Below are 22,837 nucleotides of genomic sequence, written 5' to 3' on the forward strand. Positions count from 1 at the left end.
TACGCGTGTCCATATGAGGCTATTAGCCTTTATGACAGCCGATTCCTTATATGATCAACGGGGAAAAAAACGGAAAAATTCTGCGATATTTTTGTGAGTCACATCACTCGACTGGGGCATTCCAATGAGCATTTCGGATGGGGTTATTTGGCTTGATGCTTTTGCCAGCAGGTCGCACAGATGTGTATAGCATATCTCATTTTGCCTTTTCCTACGGCGGTATGGTCCGTTTTGTGCAGGCACTTGTTTCTCTGATATGAAGCACAAAACTAAACTGTGGAATCTTCTTTGAGTCGATTTTCAGCTTTTTTGTCTTGAAATTAACATGAGTTCCTTTTGATGCTGCCATGACCTTTAATTAAGAATCAGTTCAAAATTGCTATTTCCAGATATAGAAATTCAATACCCCATTTCCCATTTCTTTTTTCCCAATTCAATTTCTCTCAATACTTCTGCGTAATATCATTTTAGACCTTGGAATTGATACGATGAAGATAAAGAATTCGTTTAAGAAGTTCTAATCTGCTTTTTCTTTCAGTTCCATTTGTTTGTGAATCAGATATTATTTCCAACCTTCCAGCGATACATAAATTGAGTTCAAGATCTTCAAACGATATATTTTTGCTGACAAATAACATTTTCATAGAGTTTATATATGTTTGCAAGCAACTTCCCTTTTTAAATTATGTGGTTACACTACACTAGATTTTCCTACCATCGTTCTTTCCACTGTTTATAAAATTAATACTACACACAAGTAAACAAAACACAAAACAGAATACTGTTTTAATCTTGAGATGACGTTGATTTGTACTTTGTTTTTACTACATTTTTACTGTAAATAAATGTTCGATATAGAGATACTGATTGACAACCGACAGAATTATCTACATGACAAAATAATCCTGTCCACAATATTCCATCCAAATAAACCGAAGTCACAAACGATAACACTGACTTAAAACACTAATTAAAATGTGTTCTAGTTAATTTTAAACAACACTGTGTGTTCGTCTTTTACAAGAACAAGTATGATTTACTAAATGATCAATATAACCACTATTTCTTTATGTTAAGCAAAACAATATTAAAAGATTTTTTTTTATTTGAATATGCAGATATATCCCACTTCATTCATTATTGTTTCATAATGATAAGTAAAGCGCATTTCATTGGGAGAATAATGTATTCGTATTCGCTAAAACTGAAACAAAAACACCAAACCTGTTTGTTTTGATCAATTTTGATATTATTGTGTGTGATATATGTTCAAATGATACTTCGCATTTTACTCGGTACTTGGTCACTAAATCGTCCGGGGAAGACATAATTGACTATCGATAATCTTAGATAACACAGTAATTCTTGTAAGATGAGGAAACAAAAACTACCGAAATAAAATAGTGTCATGATAAGACGAAAATTGTTTCATTATCCAACCACAAATGTTTGCTGTACTCGTACAGTCGGCATGAAAATCGTTCTTGAAAAGCTACCGAAATTAGGCAGTTTGCTACAATGAGTTTGACTTCAATGTTCTATCGAAACATATTGTGCTAACATGTTCCATTTATCAGATACAAAGATATGTTTATAGACCCGCTTTATGCGAAAATGGGTCTTAAACCATATGCGGCTAACGTAGCTATGGTCCAACCTTCGCATCTCGCAGTAGGACACGGGATACCTAACTAAAAAACTTCGCGGACAGCTCAGGCACTGACAAGACTGCGCAACTACACAGACAGAGCTTTAGCTACGCTATCCAACACGCCATAAGACGCATTTTCGCATGACGCGGCAATAAAAGTATGCTTTGAATGTGTCGAAACAAAACGCCTGTTTATAAATATTAAAATACAATATGTTCCGATGATGAACAAATAAACTCAAAATAAGCAATGTAAGGACACAAATGATGTGATCTCCCGTAGTATATTTTTTATTTACGAACATTAACGTGTAGTTTGAATACACGTGTAATTAATAACACACATTTCATGCGGTGAATATGCGACTAACAAGTGACAAAAACAACAGCAACTATTTTAATCATTTTGTTTAATTAAATTATTTAACACGTATTTTTGTTACGTTATTTCAAAGTCAGGATATTATATTTTAGCGTTTCCGATTGAGAAAATCGAAAATGCCGGTGGAATCTGTTAGCTGGCGATTCTAGTTGAAAATGTAAAAGAAAAGGATGATTGCCAAAAAAATCAATTTTGCTCCATAAATTTTAAAAGACATCGCTTAGCAGCTGGAGCGTGCACGTCACGACCGGGGCGAGAGTCACCCGCAGAAGATTTTCTTGAAGACTCCGAAAGAGGGACTGGAGCACAGGTACTTGAAAAACAAATTGGTCCTTATATATATAATCTCTTATATATATATATATATATATATATATATATATATATATATATATATATATATATATAAGGACCCCTAAAAAAATTCAAGTACCTGTGGACTGGAGCAGCGGAGGTGGCAGCGTAGATGACGCCCGGGCGGACCTTGGCCAGAGATACAGGCCAGGATTTCGAGGGGGGTGGCCTTATGAAGATAATGGACGGCGGTACTTAGTAAGCTCAACGTGCAGGTAAAACCGTTCTGGGGTTCGGGTCGACGGCTTGTGGCGTCTAGAGAGGCCATAAAAGCGGCGTAGCACGCGAGGAGCGGGAAGAGTGTCATTTTGTCATCACTCCCTTGGCAGAGTAACCCTGTCCTTTTAAGGACAACCAGACATATATTATCTTTAAATTGTCTACCAGTACATACTAAAGTCTAAGTGGCCATAGGCCGTGCTCTGGTCTATTTGGATCAACATTATTTCGTTGGCGAATACCCGGAGAGCCGAGGTAAATTTGACCTACAATGGCTCAAAATTAAAGATTTTTCACTAAAAATTCACAGGGGCACATGTAGTCGTTAAGACTCCGCTATGACCTGTAAATAAACTGCTGAATTACACACATAGTTTAAAGGAGCACTATGTACCTTTTTCAACGCGTAATCGCCATAAACGCCCCATCGGGTAATAGATAATCCACTGATAAGAGATACTATGACGAACTTCTCGAATATTAAAGCCATACAAAAGAGTCATGTGTGCTGACACATATACGTTATAAGAAATTCTCAGGTTATTTTCTAGTCGCAAAACTGTAATTTTCGCCGTCCAATCGGTTCTGAGAATGCTTATGAGGGCGGGGTTAACTGGAGACTATTATTGTTGATGGACGGCGGTCAATGAAGTGAGCGTTTACCGCAGATTGTTTACCAATTTACGAATATAAAACGGTAATTAAAACAGTATATTAAAGACAACGTCGGGCATTATCCCCGCACCTTTTAACTGTAAACAAAAGTTACTTATGAAAAGTTAAAGCAAATGGTGAGCAATTGAATCCTTGTGGCGGGTAAATTGTGAAAACTATAACAGAATCTACGCGGCAGGAATTTAATTTCAGTACATGTATATTTCGCTTTTCTGTAGCCACGTATTCATATTGGCTGACTATATATTATACTATATTATACTATACTATATTGTATTGTATTGATTAAAGTACCTTCGCACGCATCTAAAAACACGTGTTTTATATGAGTGCGAAATTGTTGCTGTCGTATGAAAAGCGTGCGTGTTGCAACAGACCAGGTACTGTAACTAAATATCGACGTGAAATTCAGTATCATTATGTAATATTTTATTATGAAATATTTAAATTGGAATAAATGCACACGATGAAAAAGTATTGACCCATTGAAACTATACAAAAATATGTTAATTTACGACCTAAACATTGCAGTAGATGGTACGTTCTTAAAAATATTTGTGACGGGTGGGATAGTAGAGGAGTTACATGTTAATGTCAGTACATGAAAATGAATAAAAATTGAAATGGAAAAACACTAAATTAAATATTTAAGAGGCGAAAAATATTGAGTTTTGTTTAATGTGGTTCGATTGAGAATTAATACGATGCTCGTTGATAACAATACATTTTCCTTAGCCCCAACTTAGATAAACGTTGAATTTCTTTATTCATCTGTGTTATTATAAGTGGAGTTTGTGTGGATCCTGTTTAAATTCATGATGAATTGAAAATCAATGTCATTTTCCTCCTTGATGTTTTTTTTTCAAAATCTCACCACTTAAGACAATTAAAAGTCAAAATATATCCCAAATCCCCAAGAAATTACAATGGCACACAACGTGGGGCGCCAATGTAACCCAGCCAAGGCAGTATAAGTTCTCCTTATACCCAACCCTGCTACAGAAATATAAAGTGTATCTTTGAGGCCCAGTTTGTACTAGAATTGTTGACATTGTTGTTATTTAACGGATCATTTAAAATGGCATCTAAAATACAATTGTGTTGCTTAAGCAAGTGAATATTTTAAAATATTTAATCATTCTAATAATATATTTGATATACGATAAAAATCTAACCAAAGTGCTGTACAAATTTGTAGTATTTGTCGATGGCTTTACATAGAGAACACTTTCGAAAAACTTTTGTTAACTCTTGCTGACTTAGGTCCTTGATCATCGTCACAAACTTTTGTTATTCCCCATACAAAAAAAGGGAATAAAGCACTACAACAAATCACTAATGTATCACAGTGCTTTATTAGTGAGTAATTATAGTGATACAAATGGCATGCAAATGAGCTAATGGCTCACTATTAATGAATCACTAATGAATCACCCTTTCTGAGCTGGCTGTTAATAAATCACTAATGTATCACTATCAATTGAGTACTAATGGCTCACTCTGCTTTAATGAATCACTAATGTATCACTATCAATGGAGTACTAATGGCTCACTCTGCATTAATAAATCACTAATGTATCACTATCAACGGAGAACTAACGGCTCACTGTGGGCTTAATAAGTCACTAATGTATCACTATCTATGTATTACAAATAAACTTCTGCACTTAAAATTAACCACTATATTCTTCTGTAGGACTGAATTGTATTTTTTTTCATTAATGGCTCACTGTGCTTTAATAAATCACTAAGACACCACCATCAAATATATCACTTATAAACAACTGTACTGTTTTTACCCATGTCATGCAGGATACAAATTTAAGTGTACCTCTATGCAAAAAAGTTTACTATTTGTCAAGACGTTTTTTTAATTGTTTCCTCGCATAGGAATTTCTCTCTGTTACTGCATTATTTAGGTCAGCAATCGGAAATGTACGGAATACCGTTAAGGCCAACGTGGTTACACATTAAAATCCAGAGGACGAGAATGCGAGGACAGGAGAGTACCATGACGAGAATGACAATACGATGACGACACTGTGACAATACGATGGCGAGTATGTGAGAATGCGATGGCGAGAATGCGAGAACGCGATAGTACGATGACGACAATGTAACAGTGTGGCAATACGATGGCGACAGTGCGATGGTACGATTAAAAAGTTCCCGCAAACTTCATTTGCATACAGGACTTTGCGGTACCTTTGCCGCAAAGTTCTTGCAAAGTTGCCGCAAGTTCTTGCAAAGTAATTGCAAAAATGTTCTTGCAAAGTTGTCACATGGTGAATTTTTTGTATATTAAATTGCAAGCATACAAATACAGCCTTTCTTTTGAAAATGTAAGAAATGTCATATAAATGCAGCAACAAACATAAAACTAAAATTCCCTGGAATTAATTATTGCCATGGAACAATTTCCAGCCTGCATGGTAAAAAAGCCTGGAACATTTTCCATGGTTTTCCAGATTACATGGAGTATTCGGATGGTATTTTTTCCATGCTACTTGATAAACTTCCAATACTACATTCAACCTTATTAATACACAAAGGTCGTATTATAATTCCTTTATCAAGATGCAAACTGCACTTATATAGTGCATGTGACAGCTGCTTTTAAACTAATATTTGCCATACTATTACCTTAAATATCACTTATAAAAGGTCTACAATGATGTCATAAGAAGCATAAATGTAAAGGAATATTTATAAATAATGAAAAGCACAAACCTTCAGTTGTTGTTATATTCCTAGACAGAACTGTATGCATCATCACTCTTTGACAACACTTCATGTCACTTTGCAAATTATATCAATACATTATTCATTTTTTAAGAAATCGTTGGTCATGGAAAAACTCATTAATTCTACTGTTTGTGAAATTACTTTAACTTCATTTTAGCAACAAGTTTAACCTGTATATTTTCTACCAACATTGTTTACTCCACTATTTCAATATAAGAGGTTAACTGTTTGCATTTGAATTCAGCCAATCAGAAAAGGCTGTTAATTATATGTGATAACCAGGCGTGCGCACACAGGGCTTATCAGATAATTTGTTAATTGAAAACCTGGATTGTAGTTTGATATTGAGAGAAATGAGTGGTACTGTATACAACTATCTTGAACAGGGTTAAGGAGTTTTAACTAGTAGAAATTGCTTTGATTGAAAGTTACTACTACTACTACTACTACTACTACTACTGACTACTACTACTACTACTACTACTACTACTACTACTACTACTACAACTACTACTACTACTAATACTACTACTACTACTACTACTACTACTACTACTACTACTACTACTACTTTTACTACTACTACTGCTACAACTACTACTGCTACTGCTACTACTGCTACTACTACTACTACTACTACTACTACTACTACTACTACTACTACTACTACTACTACTACTACTACTACTACTACTACTACTACTATTAATACTACTACTACTTCTACTACTACTACTCCTACTTCTACTACTACTACTACTACTACCACCACCCCACCGCTACTGATACAACAAAAACTGCAACTGCTACTGCTAGTACAACAATAACTACAACAACTACTGCTACAACAACAACCACTACTACAACAACTACTACTACTACAGCTACTACTATAGCTTCTACTACTACTAATACTACTACTACTACTACTACTACTACTACTACTACTACTACTACTACTACTACTACCACTACTACTACTACTACTATTATTACTACTACTACTACTACTACTACTACTACTACTACTACTACTACTACTACTACTACTACTACTACTACTACTACTACTACTACTACTACTACTACTACTACTACTATTACTACTTCTAGTAGTATTACTACTACTACTACTACTACTACTACTACTATTACTACTACTTCTACAACAACAACTACTACTACTACTTCTACCACTATCTATAACGGATCACTAATAAATCAAAATGTTACGTGTAATGAATCACTAATTGATCACTATCTGAGAATTTTAAGTGAAATGAAGCACTAATAGATCACTATCTAAAAGTTAAAGTATAATCGAACACTAATGTATCACTTTTACGTGGGGAGCAGAAGAGTAATCCATTAGTGATTCATTTAATGAACTACCAATGGACCACTACAATGTGCTACTAAACAGTGATACATTGACGATACATTGATGACACATTAGTGATTTATTAAAACATTTTTTGTTTGGGTCTTAAAGAAATTATGGAATATGAGGATCTCAATCCATTTCCCACAAGTGTTCTTAGCATAAGCGAATGACTCTCCGCTGATTAAAACAACCCCTAGATAGTTGAATGAGTTTACGATTTAAACTTCTTTGTAAAACTATTTGTTATTGAAAGATAAATATTCATAAAGCACACCAGTCCTTTCTCTGTCTACCATCTACCTAACAATGATAAGTATATCCAGTTAAGCAATGTTGAGTATAGAGACTGTCTAGCAAGTATATAATTACAAATAATAAGTGAGAGCATTGTTCAGAAAAACAAAGAGTTGGACAATAACAATCATTACAGGATTCTTACTGTAAATGTTGAAATAAACACAAATAATTGCGCAAGTAAATACTGCTTAACAGTGCTAATGCCCCGCATAATGTATTTACATTCGTCGTAAATTGTGGTCATTGAAGTGTAACCATTTCGTTGGTCGTCTACAAAACATATACTGATATAAATATTTCTTTGATAAACGCGTATGTCAAATTGATAAGATAATTTTAAACTAAGCAACTTGTTGTACAAATTCAGCTTAAGGTTTTCTGTATGTTTGTCTGCCAATCCATTCCTTTGTTTATCCGTTCGCCTTACTGTCAAGTTCGCAAATAACTCAAAAAGTACATTAGATATTATCATGGAACGTTGCATATATATATTTAGCTATCGGTTGAGTGTCTTTCAATTCAATCTATCATTCATCTGTCCTTCTGTCTGTATGTCCGCAAAAACTGATAAATTTTACGAAATCGAACAGTACATAAGATGTAATGCAACTTAGTATACATATGTAGCTGTTTCTCTATCGGCGGTCGCTCACTTCCTCTGTTCGTCCGTCCGTCTGCCTGTAAGTCCGCTACTAAAAACTAGAAAAGTACATATCATATAAGTGGGTCCTGCAATTTCTCAGAAAGCGCTGAATATTCTTTGATATAACTTGGTATATAAAGCACCATATGTGGTGATTATGCAAGACCTTTTGGTTATTTGCTACAGACCAAAGTTCTGGTCTGTTCACTGTAAAATATAACAACACTTAATATTGACATTATTACCAACTACATAAAATTAATATACGTATTTGGGTTTGGCTGCCTGCCTGCCTGTCTGTATGTATGTCTGTCACTCCGTCCGTCCAATTGTCACACAACTCAAAATTTTCAAATCAAAATGATAAAAGGTTACAGATTCCTAGCATATTTAGTATGACTCAAACTAAAGAGCAATAATTTCATCTGTTTAATGAACTTGCAACCAACATACGATGCCATAAACGAGATAACCATTCGTTTTTTTATTAAATGTGATATTAGTATCATTATTAATTTGAAATAAAGTATCTTCTTTTACATACGTATTTTATTGTTATTATTTGTTGCTGATTTTTTCGTTTGAATTCATATTCGGCTAAAGTATTTGTTTAAAGGGATCTATAGAGTAAGTTGGTAACATACAGAAACAATAACTACTCACATCTGGAATGTTTCTCGGCTATGTTCACCCTTGCGTAAAACTGGAGGTCAATTGTTTGTGCTAACTAATGTGAGATGTGAATTTGATAATACACACACATACATATAAGATAATGACAATAGAAAGAAGGAAGACACTTTTAGCTGTAATAAGTGGAAGAATAGCATATACCCTATTACTGCCGCTCGATTGTTTTTGTTCATCAGATAAATCTGTGTCATTTTGAGATTAATATCTCCGAACAATAATCGGAATATGTATTATTGTATTGCTCCGTTACCCGCCAGTTGCTTGGATCGTAACATTTGTATTATTACATGGCATATTTTCCCTTACTAATGTTCAATTCGTCCCTCCGCCAGTCAAATCCTATTGACCGATGAATCCTTGGTGAAACAGAATGCAATGAGGTGTCGTTGATGTAAAAGTTTTACAAGCGCTTACATCTGTACCTCCAACACTAATCATATGACTTTGTATGACATATATCCACACTACCATGATTCCGCTTTAACTGTGAACCCGATTCAATCACAATCCTAACATTTACGTGAGCGTATACATGTTCTTGAGGCCGCAAAAATGCTAAACATATATGAGTCCACTCCACCATGGAAAAGAATTAATATAAGCTTTGCGCATGTTTTCTAATCCATGAATTTGTTTACTTCGCAACAATGTATTGAATTGTATGATTACGAAATGAATAAATACGTTTAAACAAACACTAATCATGTTTATAGCGTAGTCCATTTCTGCCGTGAGTTTGCAATTAATTGCTTCTTAACTTACCGGGCCACCACAAGCAAAATGACCATTCAAAGCAAGAAATATACACAAATCACATTCAAGGATGAGCCTCGCACTATGCGGTTTTCTCTTCATTTAACATTCAATACTCAAACTTGGAATTTCAACTTCGGTGTGCTGGTAGCCTTTTCCGTTACTGCAAAAACATTCGATTACAGGTCTTTATTCCCGTGTACTCTCAAGTAGATTAGTGCCACCTGAAATTGAAACTAAATAATGTTTGCGTAACGGTTGACCAAAAATAAATACCGTGATTAAATGCGTACATCTCTGTCGATATAAAAATAAATGCTAATAATAACTTAATTACCTTGGATGATACACGTGACCTAAATAATCTCCAAATTCTATCCACATTAAGTCGTTGTTGCAAATACAACCCTACTAGAAATCAATTGGACAGCCTTCTTTTGTTAAATTTCAAACGTCCAGTCCGACAATCGAACATGGGATATCATAATCGTTTAGGCGTAGGTTATGATGCCCAACCAGATGGCAATCATTTTAAAGTTGAAAAGCAAACATTTTAATTTGAGAATCAAATCATAATGCAATATAAAATTATAGCTGCAATTTCAAATGATGTATTTTTTTTAAAGATATTCAAATGTGTGAGGTCTTATATTTCTTCAATTCAAAATTGAATACCAAACGTGCACCAATGCACAAAATCATGTATATTTTATTATGTTTATAACAACTTTACATATATTTACTGAAAAAAATTCACTGTATTTACTGCGTTTTCCACAATTGGTGTTCCTTTACCTGTCATGCAGCTTTATATAGAAAATTACAACTTAATTATAATGCTTCGTTCTTAGCTAGACTTTGTTAAAAATGGCATTATGTAATGTTTTAATATCAATTAATTGTGTATCCTTCCACACTCATATCATGTACCCAATGTCAAACTCAAAAAAGTTCAATTCACAAAAAATCACAATTCGAAGAAAAAAATCGGCGTAGAGCTGCATACACACATTTTAATCGATTTTTCCAGTTTTTCCTGGATTTTCTGTTTACTCAGTACTGTTCAAACTGTTGAAATCGGATCAAGCTGAAACTTCGTGATAATGTGAATAGACATATCTCGGCCAAGCCGTTTCTAGCTTATTTAACTAAGGAACTCAATTATTTAATTTTTGCTAAATAAACCTTTATCGATCATATCGCAAATGTTTTTTTCTTCTTATTAACAACAAACTTAATGTCAATTTATGTGTGCATACAATTTCAACAATCTTTGATAACCAATAAGATCCCATGAAGCACTTCTTATAAATGGTAAACGAATGATTCAATTAACCGTGCCTGCTCGCGTCAACTTTAAACTTATTTTTCGTGCAAAACATTGTCACTATAAATAGCTACATCATTCCTTTACAAATAAGTTTCAAACAGACCTTAAAGTCGTCACTCGTGTTTGTTCTTTTAAGGAATGTATTTGTAATATCCGTTTTAGTATGGTAAGTTGTGAGCCTTGTAGCTCCAGACACGTCGATATATTGTGTCAATTAGGTATCCAACTTGTTCATTTCTTTCAGCGTTATTGTCTAATGTCACTTTTGATATTAAATTGTGCAGTAATACAACTTATTGAATTATATTTTTTCCTACGAAATTAAATAGAATGTTGTTGTTTTTTATGTGTACCAATAACTGATGCATTTTTGATAGACATTTAAACAAGGATTTACATAAGCCTATAGCACAAGTTGAAAAATGTATGTTTGAAAGGCAATCTACAAACGGACAATATAAACATTAATTAAATCATCAGTTTACGGATCAGTGCAAGAACAAACCACAAGGCAAGATTTCAGTGAAAATTTCAACAGTTTTAAACAGCGAAAGTTGATAAATACAAGACATATGTGTGGCTCTTTCTAATATGTACTGTAAAGTTTTTATATTTCATTGTGTTTCTATAAATGTATATAATATATACATCAATATTGATAGTCATAACAATGAATTAAAATTTTGGCAGCAAGAAGAGATTAATTTCCGTTCATCGTGTCTCAAAAAGTTGCATGTGGCTCTGGTGTATAAAGAACTTAGTTTATAATTATTATGCTTTTTTATTGTGTTAATTTTTCAATCGCAATGCTATGATATCATTGTTTTATATTATATAATTAAGATGTACTTATTATTCTGCTTTTATTGGCAATTTTGCATGTACATGTACCTTAATTAAATACTTCCGATAGTCAGAATGATTTTTTTTTATCATGTCCCGAGTTTCATTTTTCATAACATATATTTGCTCTATTCAACAAAGTTTAAATACGCCAACAATCGCCGGATATGTGTTGACGCTATATGAAATCCTAATGAGATAGAAATACAAATATATTTATTATCAATTGGCTTTGATACTGAGCGACACTAGTATATTGTTGATGTTTATTAATGAGCCAGTCTGTCAGTGAAATATTATAAGTGACAATTAGTAACCATAACATGTCGTCTGTCACTACACTTTGTAAAGACGCAAATAAGTATCAACGTTAAATTCCCTTCTCGCGGCTGCGTTTTAAAGCGACATTGTACGATTTTGTATGTGTGTTAAATTGAGAAAATTTGTTAAAATAACACAAAATAGGCATGAAAACTTAAATATTGACGACGAATTTCATAAAATGCAGCAAAGACAAATTAGCGCCCCGAGCCGATTGTGACGAAGATATTTCGTACATATTTTCCTACAATAACGGAATAATTCATCTTTTTAGGTAGTATTCGTGTGTCGTATGAATAGATATCGTTGCACGAATTTAAATGAACCGTTAAACTAAATTTAGGTTCACATCGTACATGCATGATTTTCATGCTGGCGAATTCGACTGTACAGACATTTTCGATTTCAGAATTAAATAACTGACTTATTTTGCTTTTTTCGACACATGTTCTTCTTAACTTTTATTTTGATTTATATTGAAATATATGTTTAACTAGTTGTTTTACACATTTTATATAGATTAATAAATATTTTACAAAATCGTACAGTCTCGCTTTAATACGGACAGGAGCTTTCGTGTGGGATGCATGGTCTAGATATACGCGAGAAACAAACCTGAGCGTTGATTGTCGCAGGAATATAAAAACTGACTTAATAAAGTTGGATTGTTTATTATATAGTTTACGGTGAAGTGGCCATATCAGTCATTGGAGCCATAAGAAGTCATTCGTATCGGAGTGACTGTTGGCTGAGGTTTTTCGATTATCAGTGGGGGTTTCGGTTGAATCCGAGGAACTGAATTAGTGACTGGAGCACCAACATATATTGTGAAGTCTTGGTCCCAGTAAAAATAAGTTAAACAATCACTTGTGTTTCTCAAGCCTTAAATCGGAAATATTCAATACCCAGTACATATTGTATAGCTTTTGCCAAATAAATGTGTAATAACTTTAAAACATCACTTGCCAAGTGAAGAATAATAACAAAAGAATATAAATTATACATTTACTTACCTTGGGCGACGTTTTTTGCTTTTCTCTGGTTCCCTCACAATTTAATTCATATACGAAAAAAATATCCGGTGTACAATTGGTCCCGCCTGTGGTTAAAGGTTTTCGATATAGGTAAATCGAGCATAGTGCTCGATTGGTCATTGTCGGCTCGGGAACTACTTACATGTACCCCGGGTACTCTTAATTATACTTACATGTGCCCCAGGTACGGCAAATATACTTAATCCTACCCGGGAAATTTAACGCTAAATCGATCGTTGTCGGCTATTTTTTTATTACTTATATTCACATTTCTGTCAATTTTCTGTAAAATGGCCTCTATCTTATCGAAACTCATACTCAAAAAGCATGTTGATGCAGTTTTTTTTAAAGAGAAGTCTGTTTAAGATTATCGGTAGCGCGTTTGACGACATCTGGAATACAACTCGGGTACAGTCTAATATCGACCGGGTACGATTAAGTCTATTTACCGTACCCGGGGTACATGTAAGCATACTTAAGAGTACCCGGGGTACATGTAAGTAGTACCCGAGCCGACAATGATCAATCGAGCGTAAATAGTAAACTATTCAAAACCATTGGAACTCTGCAGGGGCTAAAGCTAATATATTTAACCTAAAATCATGTATAGTGTTATATTGTTTAAGCCCATATACTACTATGATCATTTGTGGCAAGTATTCTTGTACAGTTAAGCTGTCGATCCTTACATCTTCGAACAGTCATTAACGAAGTATGTATTAGGAGGTTTCCAGTTCATAAGCTGAAAGTCTATTTGAAAGGTACAAAAACATTTGACTCTTTTAATCCAATTTCTATACTCAAACCCGGTTGAGTCGCGGGTCGTTTTGACTCGCGGTATTTCATTAGCGCCCTCTGGATTGTGTTTGTAAACAAACCTGCGTGACCTACTTTTGAAATCTGACAGAGAACATCTTTTGCTGCCAGTATGAATAGAGTTTTGGTAAGTAACTACCCAAAAACGATTTAAAACATCAGTTTAAACCAAAATTATGTAAAAATCCATGTTTAAATGAAATTTCCCTTTCAACTTTTTCACTTTTTAAGTTCGTCTGCTTGCGGTTGCTTAGGTCAGACACTACCAATATTATTCTCTTTGTGAAGGGGTTAAACACCACCGATTTTTTAAAAATTATTTCGACAGGTCAGGCTCTAAAGCATAAGAATGAATGAACATGAACAGTTATTTGAATATAGAGAATTAAAATTAGACACTGTTTGAACATAACTGTGATATTTATTTTATTTGATGTCTTAAATTCCATATGTTCTAATTGTTATATACGTTATTGATTGTTACTTTGAATGGTATGTCAGATCTTTATGTTTATTCATGTTAAATTTTATATTAGTGTCGTTTAACCTATTTACCGCGAGTCAACCGGGAGGGAAAATAAACAACAATGGCGGACAGTGGTGTTGTTTTGTTGATACCGCAGTTAAAATTGAAGGATTTTCGTCATAAAAAAGCTATTTTCCAATGAAGTTAAGTCAAATATATTTGTCTTATAAATTATTTATCGGATATTTGAAGATGGTTTCTAGACGCAAATGAATATTCATTAAGTACCGCGACTCACCCGGGTTGCAGGCTAAAACCTAAAAATCTTTTGACACATAAGTATATCGCACCATGGTGCACAAGGTCACATACATTATTAAATGCAATATTATAGTGGAAATGAAATATTCTTGTCACAGGGTCTAAAATCACAACACATGACAGTATTTTATGCTACATTTATTAGAAGCTACACATGCATGCACTATTATGATTATATTAACAATACGTGAACAATCGTACACACAGAATGGTATTTTGCAATCTTAGAACAATTAAATCCAGAATTTATCATGCCACCAAACTGGACATAATTGATTAACAAATACTATTCAGCCTCTAAATGTTTGGCGGTGTGAACTGGGAGTTTTGTACATTAAGCAAGACTGAATGGTCTTGAGATCAGGAAATGTGAGTTCTATATACCAAGTTGTTAAATTCATTGTACTGGCATGTCTCCAGTTCATAAGCTGATTGCCCCTAACCTTATTCTCCTCCTTTTAAGTCCTGTTATACTTTGTGTTTATTAATGAAATATGGTAGTCAATACTTAATATAAGTTTAGAGATAAATGATATGATCAATTTATCACAAAGCAAAAATGGTGAAAATAATTGAAGGATTCCCTCCTGTTTTTAACAGAATAGATTATACACTCTGTTAAAAAATTGTAAGTTGAGCTAATACAGGGTAAGAACTAAACAAAAGGGCCTGAAGCCCAAAGTCACTCACCTGAAATAACAAGATATTATTGTGACAAATCTGCTGACCTAGTTTCATGAAGATCGGAAAATAAATGTGGCCTCTAAAGTGTTAACAAGGTTTTACTATAGCCATATAAGGAAAAATGCTCCGCCCCTGACAGCCATGTTTTTCAACCAACCGGCATCATTTTTTAACTTTTTCAAGATATTATTGGGATGAATCTTCTGACCAAGTTTATGAAGATCTGACAATAAATGTGACCTCTAGAATGTTAAAAAGATTTTACTATAGCCATATAAGGAAAAATGCCCCGCCCCTTGAATATCATGTTTTTCAAGCAAACATAATTATTTTCGAACTCATCCAAGATATCATTGAGACCAATCTTCGGACCACATTTCATGAAGATTCGACAATAAATGTGGCCTCTAGAGTGTTAACAGGGTTTTACTAAAGCCATATATAGTCATTTACGGAAAAATGCCCCACCCCTGGTGGCCATGTTTTTAAAGCAACCAAAACCATTTTCGAACTCATCCAAGATATCATTGGGACAAATCTTCTGACCAAGTTTCATGATGATCGAAAAATAAATGTGACCTCTAAAGTGTTAACAAGGTTTTACAATAGCCATATTAGGAAAAATGCCCCGCCCCCATGGTAGCCATGTTTTTCAACCAACCGGCATCATTTTTGAACTCGTCCAAGATATTATTGGGATGAATCTTCTGACAGAGTTTCATGAAGATCGGACTATAAATGTGGCCTCTAGAGTGTTCACAATATTTTACTATAGCCATATATAGCCATATAAGGAAAAATGCCCAGCCTCTTGGCAGCCATGTTTTTCAAGCAAACGTAACCATTTTCGAACTCATCCAAGATATCGTTGAGGCCAATCTTCTGACCCAATTTCATGAAGATTGGACAATAAATGTGGCTTCTAGAGAGTTAACAAGGCAAATGTTGACAGCGCACGACACACGACAGACAAAAGGCGATCGCAAAAGCTCACCATGAGCACGTTGTGCTCAGGTGAGCTAAACACATATATATCTTGACCACAAGTAAAAATATGGAAAGTTATTAGACCAAAAAAGGCCAGATTACTCTTTATATTTAAATTAAAAATCGTGTACACTTTTAACAGTAATTATTGTATGTACTGAACAAACAAACGATACTTAACAAACAAACGATACTTTTAATGAAATGGACTGACAAAAAAGTGAGGGCTGTGCCACAAGAACTGTAATTTCCTTTTTCAAAGGGCCAAGTTAAAATAGGTAATACAAGGGAGCAAATATACACAAAGTGAAACTTCAGATGCAACAGCAGGAGAGAAACCTTATACAATATGGTAATTTATTTATGGCCAAGAATACAGGTATATTGCCAAGAAGTGAGACACACAGCAAATGCACTAGACAAGACACATGTATGCACATGTATACATAACAAATGGACAAACATGAATAAATCTTAGTTCACCACCTTGGTGAAAGAATCAGTTATCTTCATCTTTTTCATGTTCAAGTTTCATTAAGATCAGACAATAAATGTGGCCTCTAGAGAGTTAACACGGCAAATGTTGATGACACACAACGCAAGACGGAGAAAGCTAATTCCAAAAGCTCACCATAAGCACGTTGTGCTCAAGAGGAGCCATTTTTAACTGAAAATGTATACTTGCTGTGTTTTTACAAATGTATAAATGCATACTGGTAATATTATTGTATGCTTGTATATAGTTTTAGCCTTTAAATTGTTTGAATTGCTATTTGTATTACAGATAAGCAGTAATTTGTTGAATACTGGTATGTACTTGTCTAATCAAATATGAGGTGTCTAAGAGAATAAGATCCACATAATGTGCATTTTTTATATTATAATTGATATGTATTGGCTTGACAAGTGTATAGTCATGTATCACCGTTGTTGTTCTTTCATGGAGTTTGAATGTGAAAGTTAATCAATTTGTATATTATATCATATACAATTTTACAATTTATTAAATAATGTGTTTTCATATCAACCATTAAAATTCCATACATTCATAGTAAAATACAACATGTTTAATATATTTTAAAATATTTTTATTTATACTGTAATACAAATGATTAAATCCTTGATATTAAACTCTTGATATTTCATAGACCTGCAAGGCTGCATCTAAAAATAGGGAAGGACTTGATTTTTCGACTTAATTTACTACATGTTGTTACATTTTTTGTTACATGTTAGAAGTTTTTAGATACAGTAAAAAATATGCCATCATGTGTACTTCAACCAGTTGTCAAGAATATTATAATTGAACATTTTCAATCATTAAGAACAGATGCAAATTGTAATGTTATTCTTAACTACGATATATTTCACAGATTTTAGCACAATAATAAATGTTAGTAGGATTTAATTTAGAGTGAAGTAAAAGGTCGTGATTGTATAAACTTAAATATTTCAATTCCAAAAATTGGTTAGAATGCATTGTATTGTTTACGTGCTTTGCGATATGAATATTTCACATTGTCAAATGTTGAATCAGTATGTTGCCGTATGCCTATATTATTCTGTATTTAACTTGTTTACTTTTGTCAATGAAGAGGAATGGCTACTAGAATGTTATACCTATTGCGTAATTTTATTATTAATTATTATAATTAATAATGCATGTCATTAATTATGTAATCGTCACTTTTACATGGTGATTTTGAATTGCAGATTTGTTAAGCATTATCAGGAAACCTTGTTTATTATGATTGGCACTATGTACACATATTAACAGATGTGAAATCTCTATGATCTCATAAGTGATTTGTGTTTGTGTGAAGTTTCTCATATATGGTTACACAAGTTTCATTAAGACTGAGTCATAAATGTGACCTCTAGAGCAGTAACAAGGTTTTCCTAACATTTGACCCAGTCACCTAGCTTTTGGTCGCACTTGACCCACATACAAACGCGATTCCTATATAATGTCAAGATATACATTCTGACAAGATTGACCAAAGATGGTTGACACTGGACATAAACCGACTACAATAGCTTAAACCATGAGCACGTTGTGTTCAGGTGAGCTTAAAATATAAACTTCATCAATTTCAAATACAAAGAGTAAGTAAGAGTCAGGCACACAATAATATACATCTGGGTGTATTAAAATAGTTGAAAACAAAAGGATAAAGCAGATTACATGCACAAAGTCAATCTGTAAATTGAATACATTTAACATTCTTAATGGACACAAACACATTTCTTTTCACACAGAAAATGAGCCAATAATAGTAACATTATCGGGTACCCCTGCACAATTTTATATGACCCAAACAGTATTTAGATTCCATTCAGCTTTTTTATAAACATAGGCTCTAAACAATCTTACCTTGCCTCTACACACTCTTGAAAATTACCTGTTCTAATTTCACTTAAAAAAACACAGCAAAAACACTTGTTTCCATTTAACAATTAGCTATTCACAGAAATACATGTACAAGCAAAAAAAAATTACATCATTTCATACAAATACCTTATAAAGCCTTAAAACAACAATCTATTTACATGTATTATAATTATATTTCCTATAAACTGTTCACACTCATTTTACAAGCAGTCTTCGCATTTGTAGCAAACTTGTATTTTCAGTTTTTGAACTTTTTTTCTAACAAGTGTAAGCTACACAAAAGTAATACATATACTAAGACTCCGTGCCCATTTCAATTACAATGGATCAGCAACAACTATAGCTATAACATTAACATGACCAATACCCCCACAATGCCTTGCAACAGTTGTGACAGCTAATCAGCTATGCCTATGGTTATTTCAAGGGTGCATAACTGATACTTGACCCAGAATCAAATTTGGTCTACATATTGTAAAGATAAATATGCTGGCCAAGTTAAAACAAAATTAATGTTGCTTTCTGAGGGGTTAAACGGTTTTCCTAAGATTTGAATCTATTTCCTAGTACATCTATTTTGACACGCATGGTCCAGATTTGAACTTTTCCTAAATACTGTAAAGATGAACACTCTGAGCAAGTTTCATTAAGCGTGAAACATCTGACCTTTAAATTGACCAAGAGCTAAATTTTTGCAAAACATGATGCGGGACACAGACTGATACAACAAGCAAATTCGTTGAATTGATATCCCCCGCCAATATGCTTCTGGACACAAAAGTGTTATATTTGACACTCAAAAAGCATTTTTTTCAAGACACAAAGGGCCATAACTCCGTTATTACAAGATGGTGTACAATGCCATTTGGCGTGCATCATCCTCTTATCCATATATACACTCATACCAAGTTTCAATGAAATCAGCCAAAGCACTTCCAAGATACAGCGGACACTAATAAAAAGCATTTTTTCAAGATACAAAGGGCCATAACTCCGTTATTAACAGATGGTGGACAATGCCATTTGGCGTACATCATCATTTTATCCATATCTATTATCCATATCTATACTCATACCAAGTTTCAACAAAATCCGCCAAAGCACTTCCAAGATATGGCTCCGGACGGACGGACGGAAGAAGGAAGGACAGACGGACAACGCCAAAACAAAACCCCTCCGCCTATGGCGGGGGATAAAAAGTCCACTCTATGCACTACAAACTTAAAGTCTGATTACATCTTATTAAAACAAAATATTTCATTAGAATTGTATTTGCATTATTTGGATGCCATTCCAGTAGAATACAAGCATAAAAATCACAATAATCAATGCCCCATTACTATTAAATGTGCTATATTACGGTAACTATTGCAACTAGTGTAATTTTGTTGCCAGTTCAATGGTGAAGATGACCAATCAGAAAAAAATAGTGTATTAGTAATATTTTTAAGCATATGATCAAGGCTTTCTATTTTTTCAACATAATTATATTTAATGCCAACATATTTTCAGGGTCTTCAATAAATTGTATTTAAGTGATGTTTTGATGTTTTCAAACATAAGAGCATGAATGTTGTAAAGCTTGTGATAATACTAGTATGGAGTTTTAACATTCAACAATAGGTAGGGAGGATATCCTCTTATAATAACAAATTGACAATTGCAAAAATTGTCAGATTCCCAAAATTAAGTTATAAAGATGTTAATCAAAATTGTAAATGCATATTGAAAGAATATTTTGGCACATAATTTTTTGTTAACACATATCAAATTTAGTTTTAAATTTTATTTAAACTGCTGATGTAAACAATTGTGTACCATATAATCCAAAACAGTATGCAACAGTTTTAGTACATATCAAACCATTAAATTTATATATAATTTTTTGTAGCATACCAAAAAATCTAAACAAGAAGTATCATTGAAAACAATGGATGCTCCCCTTATGTTCATAATAAAGTAAACAGGTATTAATAATAATTAAAATGACAATAATAGTATACACTCACTCTTTCTTAAAAATGGAACTCCAACCCAAATAACACTATGATCACTAAAGTACACTGGCTGAATATGAGTCATGACTTGATCCTGTCTGTTGTAAAATACCATGTCTAAAACATTGCCTGTCTTAGACATTGGACTTGGAATCAGGTTTCGAAATGTAGAAAACTTCTGACCATTTAGGACTACCTTGTTGAAGTCCCCCAGAATAAATATCCTATCAGTGTCCAGAATGACCGCAGTGACCTCAAACCTCATCAAAAGGTAGAGGACCATGCAAGGTACCTACATAAGAGATTGGTCAAATATTGAAGGCGCTATGAGAAACTGTAACCAAAGTTTGACCTTGAGAAAATCTATTATTAGCATTGTTGACCTTGACCTCATCAAAAGGTAGAGATCCATGCAAGGTACCTACAGGCCAAATATGTAAGAGATCCGTAAAATATTGAAGGCGCTATGAGAAACTGTAACAAAAGTGTGACAGAAGGAATGAAATAAGGAAGGACAATAGCCTCTGTGATCTTGACCCCAGTGACCTCAAACCTCATCAAAAGGTAGAGGTCCATGCAAGGTACCTGCATGCCAAATTTGTAAGAGATCGGTAAAATATTGAAGGCCCTTTGAGAAACTGTAACAAAAGTGTGACGGAAGGAAGGAAGTAAGGAAGGACAAAATGGCAACTAAATGCTCCACCTAAAATTTTTGGGGAGCATAATAAAAAGTGATAGCACTCGGGTACATGGAAAAATGTACCTTGATGGAATCACAACACCATTTTGAGGTTATTGACAGGGGAGTAGTGGTTGGTGATTTTGTTTTTGAAATACAAAAAAATTGCATTGGGACAAATAAAAAATATGATAACTACTATCACTATAAAAACTGCAATAGGTGCAATAAAACCAGCAGCCATTGGTTGGTGATTTTCATTAGGCTCATTGTTACCAGAACATCCTTGCATGCCATGTGTAGAAAATAAAACGGTATTGTTATGGTGACCAGTTTCTGCCATTGTGATATTTGTATCATTACATGACACATCATAAATGACCAATTTCCAGCTTATACCTTCTCCAGTGAAATCATATTTTACATTAAATTTGGATTCAAGCAAATAACATGTTGCTATAATATTTGTGTTACATGCACCAAATTCTGCTTCACCATCACTAATGGTGTAGTCCTTGTTAATACTCAGAGACAATGGGATTTCAACATTCTGCCCTTGTTTGTATATTGGTTTTGGATAATTATTCACTGAAATTGCATCCACTGTAGCAAAATGTGAAGCAAGAACTAAAATCAGAAAAAAACTACCCATTGTAGGAACAGCATGTTTGTTAATTTTAATGGAAGTGAATCCTACATTCAGGGTTTGATTGTTGGTGGAGTGGATAGCCACACAAGATGCTGGCTGTTCACGAGTACTCGGAACTGGTACGGTCCTCCCTTTTGTTTTTATTTTGTTTTTAATGATGTCCAACATTTCAGTGCATTTACTTTTTATGAGACTTACTAGAGTGCAAAGGTTAAGCATCGCCATAGGTTTATTGCACTGTTCTTCTACAACAGTTTCAATATCACTGTCCAATTCTTTTTGTACCATGGTCACAGGTGGTGGCCTTTAGAGACTATGAATCTGAAAATATACAAAGCATGAAATGTATGAGGACCTTGCGTGTGTCCAAGCACTCCTACCTATCTTACTTGACTCATCAAAGTTAAGACTAATTTTGAAATACACCTGCAGTTTATCAAAACATTTGTTTATTACTGAAAGATAGTTTTTAACTTTGTTAAACTGAAAGATAGTTTTTAACTTTGTTAACACCTGAGTAAC

Source organism: Dreissena polymorpha, chromosome 3, assembly GCF_020536995.1.
Source record: "Dreissena polymorpha isolate Duluth1 chromosome 3, UMN_Dpol_1.0, whole genome shotgun sequence".
In the NCBI taxonomy this organism is placed as follows: domain Eukaryota; kingdom Metazoa; phylum Mollusca; class Bivalvia; order Myida; family Dreissenidae; genus Dreissena; species Dreissena polymorpha.